Source organism: Capsicum annuum, chromosome 7 (assembly GCF_002878395.1).
Source record: "Capsicum annuum cultivar UCD-10X-F1 chromosome 7, UCD10Xv1.1, whole genome shotgun sequence".
NCBI classification, from domain to species: Eukaryota; Viridiplantae; Streptophyta; class Magnoliopsida; order Solanales; family Solanaceae; genus Capsicum; species Capsicum annuum.
The window spans coordinates 103,269,027-103,279,025 of record NC_061117.1 but is presented as its reverse complement, the minus strand read 5'-3'; the positions used below and the strand labels follow the sequence as shown (position 1 = coordinate 103,279,025).

The 9,999-nt window shown below is 38.0% G+C and overlaps 1 long non-coding RNA gene across 1 annotated transcript; it reads right to left on the bottom strand.

Annotated features, from left to right (window-relative positions):
- Positions 1–426: 426 nt before the first annotated feature.
- Positions 427–9,583, bottom strand: LOC124885601. Its single transcript, XR_007042862.1, has 2 exons — positions 9,099–9,583; positions 427–3,522 (listed from the first exon to the last, which is right to left on the bottom strand). It is a non-coding gene; the product is annotated as an uncharacterized LOC124885601 (long non-coding RNA).
- Between the last annotated feature and the right edge of the window lie 416 nt (positions 9,584–9,999).

The window sequence follows — 9,999 nt, the reverse complement described above, 5'->3', positions numbered from 1 at the left end:
TCAACTACCTAGAAACATAAGCTACCACCTTGCCATATTATATCAAAACACAACCAAGCCCACACAGGATGTATTACAATAGGCCCACAAATCCATCAGTGCCTTTAGGTAAAGTCAAGACCGGAGCCGAAGTCATCTTATCCCTTAGCTTCTCAAAACTACCCTCACAAGCATCGGACCATAAGAACTTTACCTTCTTCTGAGACAACTTAGTCAATGGGGCAGCTATGGAAGAGAAACTTTCCACAAATCTCCTGTACTAACGGCTAAACTACGAAACTCCGAATGTCAGTTGGAGTCGTGGGTCTAGGCCACTTCTTAATCATTGCAACCTTCTGCGGATCCACCATGATCCTTTCACTAGATATGACATGACCCAGAAAAGTGACAGCATTCAACCAGAATTCACATTTTGAAAATTTAGCATACAATTATTGCTTTTTCAGGGTCTGCAATACAATACGAAGGTAATCGACATAATCCACCCCACTCTTAGAGTACACCAGAATATCATCTATGAATGCAATAACAAACAAATCCAGAAATTGATGAAAGACTCAGTTCATCAAGTCTATGAAAAATAGCGGGGCATTAGTCAACCCAAACGACATAACCAATAACTCAAAATGCCTATATCGGGTATGAAAGACAATCTTAGGGATATCTGTCTCTATCTTTAACTAATGATACCCGAATCAAAGATTAATATTGGAGAAAAACTCAGCACCCTGAAGCGGATCAAACAAATCATTTATCCTTGGAAGATGGTACTTATTCTTTACCATCACCTTATTCAATTGTCGATAATCAATGTACATACGAAGGAAACCATCTTTCTTACGCATGAACAACACCGGTACACCCCGCAGGGATACATTAGGACGGATGAAACCTTAGTCAAAAAGATCCTTTAATTGCTCCTTAAGCTCCTTTAACTCAGCTGGATCCATTCTGTACGGAGGAATAGAGATAGGATGAGTATCCGAAACAAGATCAATCCTAAAATCAATCTCCCTATTGGAAGGGACACTAGGAAGGTCATCAGGGAAGACTTCAGGAAATTCATTTACCAATGGGACGGAATGTAAGGAAAGACCCTCCGAGTTAGAATCTTTAACCCAGACCAAATGATAAAGACACCCCTTGGAAATAACTTCCGACTCTAAGATATGATATGAACCTCCCTTTAGGCACTAGATAAATAACTTCCCACTCAATGACTGATTCATTAGGGAATTTAAAAATAACGTTACGGGTTCGACAATCTAAAGAGGCATAGCACGAGTGCAACCAATTCATCCCCAGTATGATATCAAAATCAACCATATCTAATTCAAACAAATCCACCAAAGTCTCCCGACCACCCACAGACACCACGCAACCCCTATAGACTCTCCTAGCAACCACAGAGGCACCCATTGGGGTAGAAATAGAAAAGGGGTCCAAAATACACTCGGGATCAAAACCAAAATGCACAACCACAAATTGAGTCACATAAGAAAGAGTAGACCCAGGGTTAATTAAATAGTACACATCACAGGAAAAGAGTTTCAACATAACAGTAACGACATCAGGTGATGCCTCGAACTCCTGATGAGTAGTGAGAGCATAGAGTCGATTTTGGCTAGTGCCAAAGCCAGATACCCTTTGGTGCTGGGGTTGATAATGAGTCAACCAAAACCTTGTTTGCCCCAAAACCAACCTTACCAATGGGATAGTATCTAAGCATATGCCCTCGATGACCACAGTTAAAGCACTTTTTCCTTCCGGCATCACAAAAACCCCGATGCAATCGACCACAAAATCTGTAGGAAGGAGCTAATTGGGCCTCACTAGCCTGAGATTGGCACCCAGTGCCCTAGAACCATCACCACCCTAAAATGCCTGTCATCAAATGGCTTTCGGTTTGGGTTGGGAGCACTAGCCGTTGAATAGGACCCATAATTTTCCACTTCTTTTTGGGCCACTTTTCACCATCCCTATCGCTCTACTGTTGACTTCCTCCTTGATCTGAATGTCAAAATTTCTTGCTCTGCCTTTCTCCAATTTCAACCTGCTTCCTCTTCTCTTCCTCTACTTATTGCATATACACAACCAGTCTAAAAATATCCATGTTTTTGTTCAACAAGGCAGCTACTCTCCAAAATCAAGTCTCAGGATAACCCAGAAGTAAACTTCCTCATTTTAGCTCTCATACTAGATACTAACTTTGGAGCATACCAAGATAACTAGTGAAACTTCAAGGCATATTACTTGACTGATATCTTGACTTGCTTCAGGTTAACAAACACTTCTGCCTTCACCTCCCTCAGTTCTTGAGGAAAAAAGAGATCAAGAAAAACTCTAGAAAAGTCATTCCACAAGGCGGACTCTATATCTACACCTCTGAGCTGCTCTCACTCTTCATACCACTAATGAGCTACATCCTTCAACTGGTAGGTTGTAAACTCTACACCTTCCACCTCAGTAGCATGTATCACCCAGAAAATCTTTTTCATTTCATCTATGAAGCCTTGAAGATCCTCCTCAACTTTCGCACCAGTAAACACAGGAGGATTTAACCTCATAAATTGGACAACTCTAGTGGCCCCAGATGATGGAGCAACAGAATCCACACGCTCAGTCTGAGAGGCGACCAACAAAGTGAGCAAATGGATCGACTGGCAAAATTAGGCATTAAACACGTCAGCTTGAGGTGCCTAAGGAAGGATAGAAGAACCGATGGAGCTCCATTAGGACCATCAGATACAGTGGCCCTAGACCTAGTCTGAACCTCTGGGTAGGATGAGCTCTATTTCTATTATCCTCAGTTAGGACAGAAGGGTTCCCACGAATATCAGATCTTCTCGGAGGTAAGATCTGAAAGGCGAACAAATAGGAATTAGAGAGATCCAAGACCATAGACTCTATAGCCCAAAAATAGAACTCAAGAAAGAAAAAGCCTCTCCCTTATGAGTATGGTGCGCTACACACCCTTAAAAGAGACTTTATTCGACACGGCTTTGTAGACACCCAATTGACATAAACCTACGATCTGATACCAATCTGATATGATCCAAATCAGGGTTTGTCCATGTCGGGTATCTCAAGTCCAACCAGGATCGAAGACCGCCTCTAATACCCAAACCATTGACCATCCTTTACCCCATGTCGGATGATTTCCAAACATATAACAAGATAAAATAGTATTAATTTGAAGACATGATAACAAGTCTACAATCCAAACCAAAATCCACAACCAATTAACCATCCAATACCAATCCCAATACCAATGCTAACACTAATACCGACACCACCCATGCCCATAGTAGTCCAATAAAGCCTCTAATAAAAATCAAAGAATATCCAGTCGGGACATGCCCCCGACCATAGCCAAAACAAAACCAAAAGAAATAATAAGGACGTAAGGAAATCCATCGCATTAAATGGGCCTTTCAGAGTATGAAAGCTCTCAGTTTGACTTAAAAGTTGTCCCCGAATCACTGAGTCACTGAGTAAGAGGAGTGGCAGTATGGTCGGTTCCTGTATCGCGTGGGGATACAACACTCGAAAACAGTTAGCAAGGTGAACGCTAGCATGTAACTAATAGATGATGATAAAGTAATGCCATTAATCCAAAATCAAATCAAACCAATACAATAACCATATGCAAATACATACATATATATACCATATTGTAATAGGGAACAAGGTTTAGCATGTATTTTAAAACCTTAACCTAGATTGTGTAGCTTTATCGTCATAAGTCCACCCATGGGCTACATGGGTCTAGTATTATCCCCTGAACGGGCCCCAACGCATGTAGCCGTACGAATCGGAGATACCATAGATGGCCGGAGATTTCCTTATACCGTTCACCCTCCATGATACATATATACATGTATAGGATTGGGGGACTCTTTTGTACCCCACAAGCTCAAGGTCATCAAGACCACCCCTCATGTCGGCAAATATGAGTTTTCAATGTCCGTCCATCAGATTTGTACCTTCACGGCTAGCTATCATAATCCCCATTATTGCCCAATTAAAACATTTAACACATAACAAACCACCAATACCAGGAGTCAATTATTAAGGCATTATTATGTGGTATCGTCATACTGACTGTAGCTTGCAAGCAATGTCATTAAGCCAAGACTTAGGGTATTCCCATGTACCCTGCAGACTCTATTATTAAAATCACTTAGGGAATTCCCATGTACCCCACAAGGTTTTCAAAACCATCATTAACTATTTTTTCATTTATGCAATCCATTAATTCAAGTAATAAATCAAACCATACACCTTAGGGATTCCATCGTACCCTTAATTCAAACTCCCACCTTTCTCATAACTATAAACCAATTTTACAATACAGAGTTGGGATCATAACCACTTCAAAAGCCACAAGTTTAGAGAAAATTACCATTCTCAAGTTCAACCACCATACCCATGCACCCATAGGTTCAAAATCATATTTAAAACATAGAAAACCATAATTAAACATGGAAAACATTATTCAACAATAAGCATTCAAAACCCTCAACCTTTATTTTAAAACCATAATAATACCATGAAATCCATACATTAAAATATGTGTTTTTAATAAAATAACAATGAGGGAAAAGTAATATGCCTGAAATACCAAGAAATTTGGAATATGTCCTTAGAACGCTAGATGATCACTTTCTTTGAAATCCTAGCCTTAGCTTGAACAAAGAGTTTGAGATAGAATTTTAGGAGTGTTTTATTGGGGATAATGAAGTCCCAAGGAAGGTTTTAAGTTGTGGGGTCCAAGGGGTTAAAGTTTAAAATGTCTAGAATGCCCTTAACTTAAAAGCCAAAAAAGTGTCGCCCTTGGCTACAAGTCAACCATTGACTAGTAACCACTCCTTACGACTCGTGACCATGAGTCATAACCAAAGCAGTGACCAAGACCCCCATACACTGTCAACCTTACAACTCAACCACCCAACTCGTAACCAGACCCTACGACTCGTAAGGTTCAGTCGTAGGAAACACATAATTCAAATGGATTAGACACTGGAAAACCTAAGATTTCACCACATGACTCGTAACATATCCCCAGGCTCTTAGTGAGTCACTCGTACTCAGAGCATAGTCAAGCCACAAACTTACAGATTTGGTTATAGCTCATCCTAACGAGTCATCACCAGTCCTTACGACTTGTATCCCCAAGTCGTAACCATGGCAGAAACCCAAACACCATCCACTGGACACCTTACGACTAGGGCCACCTGATCCTTCAAGACACCATATAACTCGTATGGGCAAGTCATAATCAAGGCAGTGAGTTGAGAGCTCAAAAAATTTTCAAGGGCCAAAATCTGAGGTGTTTTATTTTGGTTATTCAAACATAAGCTAGAGAATGTTAAAAAAACACTGAGCAAATGGAGCACAGACATGTTTGGTGATATTTTTTAGTAGTTAGCTATTAGAGAAGAAATTATGCAGATTAAAAAAAAGCTTTTTGAGGAACAACCAGCTCAACAAAACAAAAGTGTGTTACAATAGGCTCAAGCAGATTTTAAAAGGTATCTTCACCTTGAAGAACAGGTCTGGAGATAAAAAGCTGGCATAAACCTTGTTTAAAAAGGGGGATAAAAATATAAGATTCTTTCATATCCTGGTGAAAGGAAGAAGAAAGAGATTACAACTCAATAAGATTCAAAAAGATGATGGTGACTGGGTAAAATATAGCAATTTGATTACTGATGAAGCAATTAAATGTTTTCAGGATCAATTTACTCAGAAGGAAAAAGGGGCTAATTTTGGGTTGCTGAATTATATTCCAGAAATAGTGACCGGGGAAGATAATATGATACTGAATGCATTCCCAACCATGGAACAAGTTGGACTAGCAGTTTTCTCTCTGAATGAAAGTAGTACTTCAGGTCCAGATGACTTCACAGGTTTGTTTTATCAACAATGTTGGGACATTATAGGAGAAGAGGTTTTGAAGATTGTAGAAAGTTTTTGTGAAGGTAATACACTCCCTAAAAGTATTACTTATACAAAGTCGGTTTTCATACCTAAGAAGGAGTGGATGGGATTTGTATACCTCAGACCTATCAGCCTTAGCAATTTTATTAATAAGATTATTTCTAGGGTGATTCATGATAGATTGGAAAGGTTACTTCCAAAACTAATATCCAGTAATTAGTCAGTGTTTGTTAAGGGAAAGAGCATTATTGATAACATTCTTTTGGCTTAGGAGATAGTATCTGACATCAGGCAAAGAGGTAAACCAGCTAATGTAGTTTTGAAACTGGATATGTCTAAGGCATATAACAGGGTTTCTTGGCTATATTTGACTAAGTTTATGAGGAAAATGGGATTTATAGAAGCCTTCATAGATATGATTTGGAGGTTAGTGGCAAACAACTGGTACTCTAATCATCATTAATAGGCTGTCACATGGTTTTTTTTCATTCTACTAGAGGCTTAAAACAAGGTGATCCTCTATCGCCTACTTTATTTATTTTAATTGCTGAAGTGTTGTCAAGTTCTCTAAATGCTCTGTTTGAAAATGGAACATATAAAAGGATATGGTTTGCCTAAATAGAGTAGGAACCTAAACCATCTTGCATATGCAGATGATACAATAATCTTTACCTCAGCAGATAAATCATCAATGCAATTAGTAATAAAGGTTTTCACAGAGTATCAGGAAATATCTGGGCAGCTTATAAATAAAGGTAGAAGTTCTTTTTACATGTATGAAAAATGGTAGTATCTTTGATAAATGAAGTGAAAGAGATAACAGATTTTTCTCGTGAACAGTTTCCTTTCCAGTATCTGGGGTACCCTATTACCCATGCTAGAAAAATAAAAGAGTACTATAATGTACTCATCAAGAAGGTGAAAAGTAAACTTCAAAACTAGAAAGGTAAATTACTTTCTTATGGGGGAAAATCTTTTTTAACTACTAGTATACTACAGAGCATGCCTTTGTATTTATTATCAGTTGTGGTGCCTCCTAAGTTTATTATATGAACTTCATAAGATTTTTAACAGATTCTTATGGAGCACTAAAGAGGAAGATAAGAGTAAACATTGGTTGTCATGGGAGAAGATGTGTTTCCCAAGGGAAGAGGGAGGTGTGGGCTTTAGAAACCTTTTTGACATATCTAAGGTTATGTTTGCTAAACTATGGTGGATATTTAGAACCACCAGGTCCTTGTGGACTGACTATATTCGGAATAAGTATTGTAAGAAACTTATCCCAACAGTAGTCCAGTGGAAGGATGGCTCTCAAATATGAAAGAAAATGCTAGAGGCAAGGGATGCAATTGAGCAAGAAATCTGGCGGGAACCAACTATGGGTTCATCTAATATATGGTTTGATAACTGGTCAAGACTGGGTGCTTCGTATTATGTGGTTTATGTTGATTTTCCTATCAATGAAAAAGGTGACATTGAAAAGCTGATGACAGAGGACAAATGGAACAGTCAGAAACTGGAGAGTGTGTTACCTTCTGATATCACTCAACACATTATGGACAACATAATTATCAATCAGAATGCATCACCATGGGACTTGCCCTGGTGGTTGCCAACAACTAATGGGAAGTTTTCAGTGTCTAGTGCTTATTAGTTGGTTAGATATAGAAAGGATGTAGAGGGTCAGTGGAAGTTCATATGGAGTAAATGGGTTCCAGAAAAGATACTTTTTTCCTCTGGATGCTATGGAATTTTAAACTTCCTGTTGATGACATATTGCAAAAATGTGGTATCAACTTGGTTTCTAGATATAAGTGTTGTATAATACCACATTTAGAAATTGTTCATCACTTGTTTATTTCCAGCAATTTTGCAACTATGGTGTAGGACTACTATGCAGTGAGTTTAGAGGTGGAAGGACCATTTATACAATGCCATCAAGCTTTGTCAAAGTGGTGGAGTATAGGTTTTAGGGAGAGAATTAAGCCAATTGCTCAGGCTATTCCAAGTTTCATATGTTGGCAGCTACGAAAAAGGCAAAATAAAATAAGTCATGGGGGTTCCATGTCAATGCATAGGGTCATTTTTTAGATTAATGATAATTTACATCATTTGACCCTTGTAAGATATCCATGGCTAAAGGAGGTTCCTAAGAGGTGGCCTTTATTGACTGAATTTTTGTAGAATTACTGAATAAAAGTGAAAATAGAGGTAATCAAATGGAGTAAACCTGCACAAGGATGGTACAAATACAATTCTGATGGCACTTCAAAAGGGAATCCTGGCGCAAGTCCAATTGTATATTGTATTAGAAATGAAGATAGTGAGATGGTTTATGCATTTTGTAAATAGCTACAGGAGAATACTGGCATTTATGCAGAAGTATTAGCCATGAAAAAAGGCTGCAGCTATGGTGTAGAACATCAAATGTGGAAGGTGAATGGGAAATCCCTTGGAGTATACAGGAAATTATCAGAAGAATAAGGGATCTTAAGGAGTTTGGTTTAATCAGAGTACAACACATATACAGGGAAGAAAACTCCTTGGCAGATTTTTTTAGCTAACTGGTGTTTTAGTTTTGTAGGTACAACCAGCTTTAACACATTAATGGAATTGCCCAAGAGAGCAAAAGCAATTTTAATTCAAGATAAACAGCAGCTACCAAATCTAAGAATAAGAAAGATGAACCAAGATGAACCAGCTAGCACCAAATTAAGTCAAAGTATCTAAGGTCTCACAAAATACTCCCAAGGTCATCAAGGCAAACATACATGGGAGGTTCAAATACATCACAAAGCTTATACAGAAATGCAGGTACCACATGAACAGGACAATAGTGGAATTGTAAGTTCGCTACATTATGTAGAATTGCTTACACTAATGTAAAGGTGGTATTAATCTCTAAGAGGTTCATTCCTTTGCAAAAGAATAAGAAAAACTACAAACTAGTAAGTTATAATTGCTAGAGATAATCGGATCTGATTCTTACAAAACTAACATACCGTTAAGTATTGGAAATTAAATTCTTTTAGAATCGATTACATAACACTGGGTGAGAGATTTTAGGTGACTTGAAGTGTAATTGATCCAAAGCTACTTAAATCTCAAGGTTAGTTTGCACATATAAGACCGATTCCTTAAAACAGAGTAGCTACCTTTTAGCCATTTGTAAATGGGAAAAAATGTGATATCCAGACTCGAAGTAACATAAGAAGCTTCTGCAACAAGATCTAGTAAGAGCTTTGTCAATTCGTAATGGCAGTGTCAACTATGAATCTAAATGAAAAAAAGAAACACTTAGCTCTTAAAGATTTGGAAATTTCGAGCTCAGTAATGGAGTTCACGAGGCGACACCACCACCATAGCAACAACATCATTATTGGTAGACTAGAGAAAATGAGTGGTCGATTTGTACAGAAAATCACAAGGTGACATCACCACAACATCATCGGTGGTCGACTGAAGAAGATGAATGGTCGACTTGTACTAAAAATCATAAGGCGACACTTCTACGATAGTAGCATCGTTGGTCTCTACCATAGCAACATCGTTGGTCGATATCTCTAAAAGATTCATTACGTGTCCAACCTTCCTAATCTGGTAAATGATCTTTGATTTTATTTGTTATCATTTGGACCGGGTCACTTTTGGGCCCGGTCTTGTAAAGATCAGCTTTTGTTTTTTAATAAATGGGCCCTAAGCCCAACTTTAATCTATATTGTATTAAAAATGTGAAGGACCTTAGAAACTTTATTTAAACTGTTTACCTTTCATTAAAAGACTCTCTAATAGACAAAGTTGTCTTTTCACGTATTTGTAATACTAGTTTACGTATACGCGCTTTACGCATGTACCTCACTTTATTGGGTTTAAACGTTACACTAAATAGGATATTTGTTTAAATAATAAAGATGAACACAATAATTAAATTCAACATCTTTTGAAGAATTTATTTAATTAAACCTAACCTTTACCCAAAAAAAAATTCAAAGCCGATCGACATTCATTTACCACCTGTAAATTGCAACAAAACAATACGATGATAGAGACATAAAA